General features: G+C 37.6%; 1 pseudogene; it reads left to right on the top strand.

Annotated features, from left to right (window-relative positions):
* Positions 1-5,802: 5,802 nt before the first annotated feature.
* Positions 5,803-12,804, top strand: part of LOC116635247 — a 33,354-nt pseudogene continuing 26,352 nt past the window's right edge.

Raw genomic sequence — 12,804 nt, 5'->3', positions numbered from 1 at the left:
CCAAGGGAGAGAATTGTGGTGGGAGGGGGTGGTATTTATACTTTAGGTCATACTTTGAGTATAGTTGACACACAAGGTTACATTTGAAAAAAATCAAAGTAAAGTGATTTTATTTCCAGCACATTATTAGTATGGCTATTTTATTTATGAATAAAATAACTATATTGGGTAGATAACTTCAAAGTTTGAGATTTAAAATTTTTGCTTTAAAATTATTAAGTATTTTATAACAATGTTAATCCATGTTCAACATTTTTGTATTAATCCTAGATTTTTGTATTTTACTTAAATCTATACATAATAAAAAAGAAGTAAAATAATTTTTTACAAAATCTGCATTATACAGGCTAGGCTAGGTTATGCTGCAGAAATCATCTCTTCCCCCTCCTGCTATCTTCCCCAGAAAGTGGTTTGGCATAACACACAGTGTTCATTGGGAGTCTGAGTTGCTCTCCAGGCAATTCTGCTGGAGGATCAGTATTTCAGGGTGTTTTGCTTCTGTGGCTCTTGCAAATACATGCCTGCAGGTTGTTGACGGCAGAGAGGACATGGAAAACCTCCCACAAGCTCTGAATGTTTGTAACCTGGAAGTTACAAAATCATTTTTACCCATGCTTCTTTTTGTTGAAATAAGTCCCACACTTACATGTATTTATCTTCAAAGGGCAGTTAAGTACAACCATCCTCTGTGCCAGAAAGTAACATTTCCTACAGAGCTCTCTATTCATGTGTCTCTGATTAATTCTTCCTTTTCTTTCCTTATGTCACTTTGCTGGTGAGGCCTTTTTAACCTCTCACTTAGACCACTGTCCTAGCCTCATCCATAGACCTCTTCATTACCATCTCCTAACCTTTATCCATCTTGCCCATAGTCACAAAATAAGTTTCCCTAAACCAAAGAGGTTTCTATTCAACCTCTGCCCCATATCACTCATTCTTTCCCTACTGGCCCATCTCCTAATGTGGCATGACACTGAAGGGTTAAGTGTGGTTGGGATCCAGTATAGATGTGGAATCCTAAACCAACCTCATCCACTGTAGCTGAGAAAACACTAGGAAGAAAAGTCCAGGAAGAACCTTAACGTATATGTGACCTGAGAGAGTAATGATAGACAGAATGTGACATTCATCCAGACAAGCAGTTGGCATTGAAAAAGCTCAACCAAGAGAGAGAAGGGTCTCTCTTCAGTTAGGCAGACCATAGGCCTAAGAATTTAGGAGCACTGACTAAGAATAGCAGCAGGAAATCGAGTGCCAAATAGAAAACTGGGGTCTAGGAGTAGACTACAGTCACTGAGCAATGTGGGAGAAAAGGTGTCTGTGTTGGAGCACTGAGTTATGACAGGTGAAGAAAGTAGGAATTCATGTTATAGAAGACAGCTAGAACTTAGGGACACATAGTCATCTACAAGGCACTAACTTTTAAATCTTTTGCTGTTGTTTCAAAGGAAATATTCAGAGCCCTAATATATAAGTTAGATGACAGCAGAAATTCTCTGGTTGAAGTAACCATAGTCTTCACCCCTTCTTGCTGTAGAGTAGCAACCCCAAAAGTAATTTTTTCAGCATCCATAGGGTTCCACTGAGCAAAAATATAGCCTTAGTTTAAAGGAACATAGCAGATGTACAGGTGCCAAGGATGGGGCAAGGCAGGGAGGAGGGAAGAAGGCAGAAAGTCAAAAGAGTGCTAGCAATAAGAGCAACTGACCAGTGTTGCACTGTGACCTCTGTGTGATGAACCAGATCAGACTTTTAAACCCCATCTGACTGCTGCAGATTGGACTTAGATCTGGGAGCAGAGGGAGCCTATAGAGAGGTGCTAAGGGATCCTGAATGTGGGGAGCAAGGGCAAAAGATGAGGTGGCACCAACCTCTCCTTTCTTCCTTTTCCATGGAAGAAATGTCCCTGCTACAATCAAAAGCATTTGTTCTTTGGATCCTAAGCCCTCACACATTTTCAAAACTTTACTCCTAAAGTTCTTCCCGCCTTTTATCACCAATGTCTTTCTCTATACAGGCCCATTTTCTGTAGCACAAACACATATTCTAGGGCATGGTTCTCAAAGTGTGATTCCTGGATCAGCAGCAACAGCATCACCTGGAAACTTGTTAAAAATGGGAATTCTCATGTTCCACCAAAACCTACTGAATTAGAAACTCTGGCCCCACAATTGTTTTTTTAAAAAGCCCATCAGTTAATTCTTATGTAAGGTATAAATTCTGAGAACCATTGTCCTAGCATAACACACTTAAAGAAATTTGGCCTCTCATTTTCCTGTAACCACTGCCCATTTTTCTGTTCCCTTCTGTGATAAAACTCCTCCAACATGTTGTCCACACTGTCTTCACCCCCCACATAGCTTTTAATCTGACTTCAGTCCCTACCACTCCACAGAAACTGTCCTTTTCAAGGTCACCCGAAATCTCAATGCTAAAATTAATGGGCACTTAAATTTACAAATGTAACTCAGTCTTTTATCAGGATGTTTCAGTCAATCTCATCCTTTCTAAAGAAATTTACCTTCTTGATTTTCATGACATGACATTGTTCTTTTTTTCTTCCCTGTCTCCTTCGCTGACCTCACCTTCTCTACGTCATCTCTAAATATTGGTATTGTGTGGGTTTTGGAATTTTGCCTGTTCCTTTCCCTCTTTTCACTCTCAGCCAAGGTGATTTCATCCAGTTCCAAGGTTTAAATGACATCTATATTGGACAACCTCCAGATTTAGATCTCTAATCTAGATTTCTCTGAGCTACAGATTTACAAATTCAATACATCTTCCTCTGTATCTTAAATATAACATAATATAATCCTATATTATACATTATACTATATATGTACAATATGTATACATATATGTATATTATATATCACAGTATAATCAGAAATACTAAATCTCCCCCACAGCTCTGTTACTCCACTCTAGCTTTGCTTACATCATATATTAATACCACCATTCTTTAGTACCACCCTTTGCCTCTGTCCAAGCAAAACATCTAAGCATTGTCTTAGAATTCCCCATTTCTATTTCCCTCTTCCCATCCATCTGATTGACTGATAAATATTACTGATTATATCACTAAAATATATTTCAAATCTGTCCATTTCTCCCTATGTCCACTGCCATCATCTTGGTCGGGATCATGGTGATTTCTCATTAGCACAAAGCCTACCACCTGGCCTCCCAAATATCATTCCTGCTCTGAGCAAATCCATTCCCTACATAGAACTGAGAGATCTTAAAATAGAAAATTCTATCATCTAGCCCTTCAGCCCTAGTTATCTCCACACATCTTTCACTGATGCTCTAGTATTGTTATTCATTTTGTGTGTATACGTCTTATCCAACTAACCCGTTTATTGAGAAAATGCCCTGTATCGTCTGGTGTATTTGGAGCTCTTAATATGTATTGTAGTGGTCTTGAGGGCAGTGATATACTTTAAAACTTCACAGTGTTAGGGGGTTTGCTCATAGAATGCATTCAACAAATGATTGATGATTAGTTGAATCCATCCTTGATGGATGTTATCCATCAGCATGGCTGTTAACCAGTGCTTATAACCTTTAAGGTAAGTGTAAGAATTTTAAGTTTTGTTTTTATAATAGAGAAGATTTAGCTGTCACTGGGGTATTCTAGAGTCCCAAGGGCATCAGAATGAATTATCAGTTGTCAGATTTTTTTTTAATAGTAATAAGTCTCACAGTTTTTGCTTCAACATCTAGAAAAGGATTCCTTTCCTTATTTCAAACCAATTAAATATTCTGGATGAAACAAGTTACTCATTTGCCTATGACCTTTTGGAAAAGTTGTCATTTTGTTAATATATTGTACCTATTGCTAATCTGAATTTGCAGTGACTATGTTTTATTGTACTTATAAATGGTGAACTCAGTTTTTGAAATTAAGCTTTTTTTCGCAATTAAATTTTTTTTTTTAAATCTAAAATTTTCATTGTAAGTTTTTTTGTGTGTGAAATTCACACAAGGTCATCCTATACTTGATAGGGATTTTGAGATCTATCTCAGATAGATCTTCCTTTTTATCAAATATTTACTTACTTTCTGGGTCTGTATCCTGGCTCTATCACTTAATAGTTGTATAACCTTAGGCAAATTTCATAACCTCTTTGCCTCAGTTTTATCATCTATGAAATGTCTATGTACAGGAGATATAATATACCTACTTCATAGAATTGTTACGGATTAAGACATGTTTGCTATTTAGCACATACAGTTCCTGGCATAGAGCATTAGTCGTAATACTATTTTTATTTTGAATATCTGTTGTATGCCAGGCATTAGTGAGGAACAAGACCTTTGGCTAATGATTGTTCATTGTATGTTGAGGCTGATAGTAATTATACATGTGATTCTGCCTTTTGGACCACCTCTGCTGTGACGACATGTACTCTTGTCTACCACATGGTGTTAGAGATGGTTAACACTGTCACCACTCTTAATAAATATTTCTTTTGTCTTAAGGAAGCTGTGACCTCACTTTTTCACCTTCCCTGAATCCACATTCTTTGTCATATAACTGTGTATTACCCTCCCACTCTGACACTGGGCTTGATATTATGACTGGATTTGGTCATTTTGTTGTTAAAAAGTACTTTGAGTGGGCTTACCTTCTCTCCTCTGCCATGGCAAGAAAATTCTTTTAGTTGTAGTAGGGAGAACAGCCCTCAAGGTTGTCCACACCCTAATCTCCAGAACCTGTAGATGTGTTAGGATACATGGCAAAAGATTTTGCAGAAGTAATCAGGGTTAAGATAGGAAGATTAGCCTAGATTTTGGGGGTAAGATCAATGTAATTACAGTATAATATCAGAGAACTTTCTTAGTCTGGGGTCAGAAAATGGGCAGAAGAGGCAAAAGATTGATGTAGCGAAAGGGGAAATAAGAGATTCTAAACATGAGAAGGATTCAGTGTCTTGCTGTTGGCTCTGATATGTAGGGGCTCACATGTGAGGACCAGAGGAAAACCTCTGGGAGCTACAACCAGCAAGGAAATGGGACCTCAATTCTACAATTATAAAGAAATAGATTCAGCCAACAAACGAATGAGCTCTGAAGTACATTCTTCCCAGAGCCTCACAGTAACAGCCTAGGTAGCCGACAGCTTAATTTCAGTGTTGTAAAATCTGGAGCAGAAAACCCAGCTAACCAGGCACCTGGGTGGCTCAGTCAGTTAAGCACCTGACTCTTGATTTCAGCTGAGGCCATGATTTCAGGGTCAGGAGATCGAGCCCCGTGTCAGGCTCTGTGTTGAACATGGAGCCTGCTTAAGATTCTCTCTCTCCCTCTGCCCCCCCCCCCCATTCTTGCTCTCTATAAAACAAAACAAAACAAAACAAAAAAACAGCTAAGATAACCCAGACTTCTGAACTGTAGAATCATGGGATAATAAATTGAGTTGTTTTAAGATGCTAAGTTTGTGGTAATTTGCTAAGACAGCTATAGAAAATTAATATCCAAGGCTATGATAAAACAGGGATGAGTTACCCTCTCTTCCCAAATGAGGGCAGCATAGATGAATTGACAGCTATACAATCCTAAGGTAGATGATTGTGCCCAGCCACAATCAGCAGCCCCCCACCCCAGCCAACCACCCCATATGCATGAACAATACATGATTGTCTCTGCCTCTGATGTTTTGTTGGTGGTTATGCAATATTGTGGCAGTGGGTATCTGATGTGGAGGCCAAGGGGCAGTTGGGTGGATGTCACGTTTTTTTTCATGAAATGTTCTCTTAGAATGGTGAGTGAGAAAAATCTGATTAGTTATGAGAGTCAGCCATGGAGCAAGATTCTCAGGTAGGTTCTGACAGAAATACTCTATTAAGGAAAAGAGGTAGAAGAGTTGGATTATTTATCTGTATTATTGATTTTATATTTATGAGAATACTTTACATACAAGGGGAAGTGGAATTTATTAGAACTTCACTTCTATTGCAAGCTTTTTATGTGTGGCCTAGTCAGTCCAAATGATCTTCACATTTTGAAAGGTTTGGAATTCATTAAAAGAAAGTCTCAGCCACACTGCTTCTTTGCCAAACTAGTAAGTAAACAAAAAATCCAAATGAAGCAGTTTAATACTTAGACTTAAATGAGATAGAAACTCCACAGAGTTAAATAAAGCATAAAATGGATATTTCCACTAAGGCTATCTTAACTGAAGCAGCGATTTTTTTTAAGACAAAATTAATGTAATTCTGGCTTAATTTAGTTTTGTTTTATCAAGTCAGCAGAGTTAATTGTATGTCAAAAAAAGAAACTCAAGCTGTGCAAATCATTTTACACTCTATGTGAATTTCTGGAGGAAATACTGAAAACATATTTAAATTGCACCACAGGAACTGTGAGTACATTTAATTTTACATTAAAAAAAGTGTCTTTTGTGTTTCTTGGAGAGTAAAACAGATCCAAACAAACCAAACCATTCCATAATTCAGTGTTTGGGACACAGTGGGTTACCAGTTGAAGAAATTCTCTCCCAGGCCAAAAACAAACAGTGCCTAACATATTGTTCTTCCAATCGATACCAGACTCAGCAAGGCTGGGGGTTTGTGACTGCCTGTTTTCTCTCTAGCAGTTTAAGGTAAGTATCCATACTGTTCTATGAATGAAGGAGATGTGGCTCCTGGTGGAGTGATAGCAGGCAAGTGTTAGTTTTGACCCCCTAAGAGATGTCTGGTTTGCGCTTGTCCCTGTAGGTAAATAATTGGTTAAAGAGAACTAAATAAACCAGTGATGTGAGTGTGTTCAGCTCAACTTCACCTCTGAATAGCCTCCAAATGGTCTCGAAAAAGAAGAAAAAGCAACTAAAGTTCATATACTCTGTGCTTTAAAAAGATGAAATGAAAGACAATCATTTGCTTTACAGATTGTTTTAATTGATTACGATTTGTCCTGGAGTGTATGTATGAGGGGTTTGTGTAGAGTGAGATTTGAAGTCTGATCTATCCATGGTAGTCCAATTTTCCTGTATTTTGAGAAGGGGAAGAATTGATCCAAGTCTTTCCAGGAAAGGTAACTTTATTGTTTTCTCCAAGATGGAAAATAGAATTGGTATTAAAACATCAATTCTGCCAGCAGGATGAGACTGGAACCTTGGTAAGGAGACATGCAGGAGAATTCATGAACATAGCTGATACTTCAGAACATATATTACCTAACTATGGGAAAGGAAAAAAATCATTCAAATGTTACTTCCCTGTGGTGTTTCTGTGTGTGGCATCTATTCCTACAGCTCCAAAGATCTTGTCATCTGATAGGATCTCTCTGAATATTTTAAAGTAATTTCCTCCAAAAGTACATGATTTATTTATTTCAAATGAGGATTAGATATGTTTTTGACATTGTTATTTGCATTTTGAGTTTATTATTCATTCATTCATTGCATTCATTAGACATTTATTAAGGCCTTGCTGTATCCAACATATTTGATAGCTGGAGCAAACCATTTTCAATATCCTCCCCCCACCATATATTTCAGCATCATGTTCAGTAATAATGATGACACAGATACACACATATAACTGAAGCTTACACTTACCAAACAAAAACATTACAGAATGCAGTTGGCATTCTACTTCACTCTTCTAAAATTTAAACATAAGTAAAAATCCAAGTGGTCATATGGAATGATAGAATCAAATTAACTCAGGTTCCATTTCTTTCTTTCTTTTTTTTTTTGCATACTGGAGCCAGATTCCTGAGTACTCCAGGGTGCAAGCCTCAGCTGACACACACTGCCAGGTTCCATTTCTTTATCTTTACAATCACTATGTTACTGTTAATTTCAAATCTGATGTTTAAATGAAGGAATCTTAGTACCATAGGGATTGGAGAGACAAACTGTGTCTGAAGTGTGTTCAGATATTCCTGTTATGAACTTACTCTTAAAATGAGCACAGGTAGCTGAGTCCACATATGTCGGGGCACACTATATAATGGAGATTTCTCCAAATTAATTCCATGTAGAATATAAGGCTTATTAGAAGATAATAAAATTTTACTAATTTTAGGCATACACACATAAATATACACATGTGTATTGTTATATATGAAATATTACATAACCATATTTAAATGCTTATATATTATCTATCTGTCTGTCTAGTTAAATCTCAACATTACCTGCAGCAATTTTTTTTAGAATTTAAAGGAAAGATATTTTGGGGAGGATGGAGTATTTTGCTGGCATTTTTAAAACTGCTGCAGTACAGTGATAATAAAAAAACAGCAATTTTTTTCCCCTTCTTTCATTGGGGCAAAATATATATTACATAAAATTTACTGTCTTCACTGTTTTAAGGTATAGTTCAATGGGATTAAATACACTCACACTGCTGTGCGGTATCATCATAATTCATCATTAGAAATTTTTCATCCTCTCAAACTGAAGCTCTGTACCCATTAAGCAATAACTTTCCTTTCCTCCTTCCTGCCAGCTCCTTGTTGTCACCATTCTGCTGTTTCTGTGAACTTGAATACTCCAGGTACCTCATAAGTGTAATCATGCAGTATTTGTGCTGTTGTGTCTGGCTTATTTCACTTAGCATATTGTCTTCAAGTTTTATTCATGTTGTAGCATGTATCAGAATTTCATTCCTTTTTATGGCTGAATAATATTCCATTGTATGTATATGCCACCTTTTCATCATTTATCCATTGATAGACATTTGGGTTGTTCCCACCTTTTGGCTATTGTGAAAAATACTGCTATGAATTGTTTAAAAATATGTTCGAGGTCATAAAGCAAACTGATTTCAGTTGGGTTTATTATCTTTAAATCTCCACAATGCTCCCTCTTATCATCTTCACTTACCTGCCCTCTGAACTTGGTACCTCAATATATTGAGACTCTGTGGTGGTAAGAAAAGGTACTGTGGTAGGTAGGAGATTCAAATTTTTGTATCAGTTCAGTGGCTGTGTGAATGTGGATGTCACATCCAAGTCTCTGTTTCTTCACTGCTAGAATGAGATTGTTTGATGAAATCTTATGTACTATTCATTCCATCTTATGATTTTATGGGTATAGGCAATGATGACACAACTCTATTTGGAAAGTACTTCTGCCTTTAAACATCTCATTCTGATGTTAGTTTTATGGTCATTCCCATCCTATGAGGATAGTGATCCTTTTTTTGTTTTGTTTATTACTGTCTCCCAAGACTCTAGCATACTGTCTGTGTTATAAAAGGCTCACAATAAATATTTGTTAAGTGAATGAATTTTCAAATGATATTAATAGAGTTCAGGGAGGTTGAGTTACTTATCTTGAATCTTTTACCCAGTAAATAATGTCTGTTCTGGAACTTAGTCTTCTAATTCCAATTTCTATGCAATTTTCACCATTCTATTTTGATATATTGTATTTCCAGCTGTAGGAGCAAATATTTATTAGTTATGTGCCTTGCCGAAGACTTCACTTTCATTATTTCATTAATTTTACAACGTACCTTAAGTATATAAAACTGTTATAAGTTTTATAGATGAGGAAACTGAGCTCAGGGAATTGATGAAGTGATTGGTCCAAATAGGTAAGGGGCAAACCTGGGATTTAGACCCCAGGCTTCCAACTGTGGAGGGAAGTCCTTTAAATAATTAGAATGAGCAGACTCTGCTACTTGAGAAAAGGGATTTGAACTTAGCCTCAAGAGAATTGCAGAATAACTTTAGCAAAGTTATGGGAACAGTAGGATAAGTAAGATTAGGGCAGGAAATGAATGGGTCTGTTCAGAGGGGTCTTCTTGGGAAACAGAGTGGTACCTGGAGTTGCTGTAAAAGTTCAGGGCTGATACAGTAGGTATGGAGAGATGGAGGGAAGTTTCTCACTATTTCAGGGCACAGTTGTAGTGGTTGGTAGGTTCAGCTGTCTGTTACTTAGCTTTACACAATAAGTCATTCAATTCCATGAATACACCAAGACATAATCAGCCTCTGGCAAGTTGATTCATACAAACAAAATCATAAGAGAATGACTCATAAATCAGAATTATTTTACGGTAGGAAATTCGCTTCACCTGAGAACTAGTGGGGCCTGGTGGGTGAGGAAAGTACAGTGGAGATTTGGTAGGGGGATGGCAAACATGCTAGAAGTTATTTTAGCTCAGGAGATAAAGCGAATTGTTTTTTTTCTCACATATTAAATCCCATCAAAGAGAATTGATATCCTTTCTTGCCAAAGTAAGTTGATGAAATGCTACTTTAAACTCTAGAACTCTCTGTGTAAGGACCTGAAGCTCGACTTTTCAAAAATCTCATCTCCTGTAGCTGCTACAAGATAAACGCTCATTCATTCTTGCCCTCTGCTGTTCTCCTTTTTAATCCCAGGATGACATTCTCATTTGATCATTTTTTCCTCATGTGGCAATCTTGAAGTTAATAGTTGCAAAGCCACTGTGTTGGGAGTTGAGGCCCATCTTCAAATCTCAGTTTTGTCAATAATTAGACAGTGGACTTGAGCAAGGCGCTGCCACAGATAGGCCTAAATTTCCTCATCCTTATCAGAAGTGTTGGAGTAGAGAATAATAAAGATTCTGTTTTACTCTAATGGATTGTAATATATTTAAAACTGCTAATGGCACGTATTTATTTTTAAAGTGAGTTTTCTATAATGGATTTCTGTTTTTTTTGACTTCTCAGTGTCCATTCATCTTGTCAGTTGGCTTTGTTGGAAGAGGAGAAGTGACCTAGGGGAGTTCCTTATATGGGTTTTTAATAAGTCATTGTTAGAGACTGAATTTTTGTGCTCTGCCTCACACAAATTCATATGTCAAAATTCTAACTTCCAATGTGGTGGTATTAGGAGGTGAGGCCTCTGGGAGTTGGTTTGGTCATGATAGTGGAGCCTTCATGAATGGGATGAGTGTCCTTATGAGAGATCCCCAGAGGGCTGTCTTGCCCTTTCCATCATGTGAGAACATAGGGAGAAGATGCCTCCATCTGTGAACCTGGAAGTAGGCTCTCCCCAGACATGGTCAATACCTTGATTCGACTTGCAGCCTCCAGAACTGTGAGAAATAAATACTGTTTAAGCCACCAAGTCTATGGTATTTTTGTGATAGCTGTCCAACAGACTAAGATAGTCCTCTTATTTCAATCCAATCAATCACCCATCTCTGCTTTTTCCTCTTCTTGGTGGTTAAGTTAAGGAGACTCTGAGGTTCTGGCTGGCGTCCATCTCCCACAACCCTAGGTGCTTATATTCAATGCTCTGTGAAGTCAGATGTCACTCCTCCCTCTGCTGCCCAGTGTCCCCACCCTGGTGGACATCTCTGCTCTTTTTCTCCCGTTCTCATGGTCCTTGCTAGTTACATTTTTTGAAATGTCTCTGTTATTTTAATGGAGTTTCAGGAAATAATGGAGATAAACACATGTATTCAATTTGCTGGGTTTAGCCAGAGAAATCACCTCTGTAATATTTGATTAAAGGGATGAAATGAAAAATGTTGGGGGAAAATTATTTTGGCAACCATGTGTGAATAATGGACTGGAATAGGTCAGGAACCAGAGCCAGGGAATCAAAGAAGGCTGTTTCTGTAAATATAGTGTAAAGCAATGAAATAGGGGTTTCCTGATGAGAACAGCTTGAGTCAGAAAGTTATATTTGGAGAAAGAATAAAGTAGGGTTTAATAAATTTTAAGGTGCTGAATAACCATGGTCAAATGGGAGAGAAATTGAAGTAAACTCCATGATTTAAAGCTGTTTGAGTGCTGTTGATTGGAGTCAGGGAGACTGTGTCAATGTTAAAATGAAGCCAGACCTACATGAATTGTCGAAAAGTTTAACAGTGAGAGGAAAAAGCACCAGGGCAGAAATTAAAGGCAAAAGAATTCCGACAAGGATTTCAGTTTTATTTTGAGGCAAGTGAGACCTGCCCTGAGCATTAAACCAGTGAAGAGATAAAATATTTTGGCATATGGGAGGAAGTGGGTATCTGGTGTGAGGACTCCTGGTTAGGTAACCCAGAGCTCTTCCCAAAGTGTATATTCTGGTGGTACCATGAAGACTGGTTTGCTTACAAGATACTTTGTGAATTTAATGGGTGCCTGTCAGCAATGGCCTGGATGCAAAAGCTGTTGCAAACACTTGGAATCATCCTCCTTCTTCCTGGCTGGTCACCTTTGGTTTTGCCCACTGGTTCCTACTGTTAAAATGATCAGAGCTACCTAATCAGATGGTTACAACTAGTTATATATTATCTAACCTATATTTCTGGCTCATTTCTGTTGCTTTGTATAGATTTTTAAGGGGACACTAATTGATTTCCCCTGAATTCCTGATGAATCCAATTTCAGGTTCTGTGCAGCATGTAGCATCCGCTAACTCATCCCTGAACACATTGGTTCTAAGATTGTAAGCTCCATCTCTGTTCCAGAACACCCTCTCTATCTTCTGAGTAGTTGGCTGATAGCTCTTACAACCCCCACTAGGAATTTATGACTTAGTATCTGCATATATTGGATACTTCATTTTGTTTTCAGATATTTTATTCATATCTCAAATCTTGCTTTATCATTTTAAAAACCACTTGAAAACTCTCATAAAATTATAGCATGTTTGATGTGGTTACAGTTACACTCTGGCAACTTCCAGCTTCTGGGATTAGTCTTTTGCCCTTTTTCTGATCCCTCTGAAAGAACAGCTTTCTCTTGACATGGACATATTCTAACTTTAGAGGTGGAGAGGTGGATTTCTTTCTTTTCTTTTCTTTTCTTTTTTTCTTTTCTTTTCTTTTCATTTTTCCTTCCTTCCTTCCTTCCTTCCTTCCTTCCTTCCTTCCTTCCTTC

Source organism: Phoca vitulina, unplaced genomic scaffold (assembly GCF_004348235.1).
Source record: "Phoca vitulina isolate PV1807 unplaced genomic scaffold, GSC_HSeal_1.0 scaffold10, whole genome shotgun sequence".
Taxonomy (NCBI): domain Eukaryota; kingdom Metazoa; phylum Chordata; class Mammalia; order Carnivora; family Phocidae; genus Phoca; species Phoca vitulina.
Note: the sequence above shows the minus strand (reverse complement) of the source record. Positions and strands in the feature narration are given on the sequence as shown.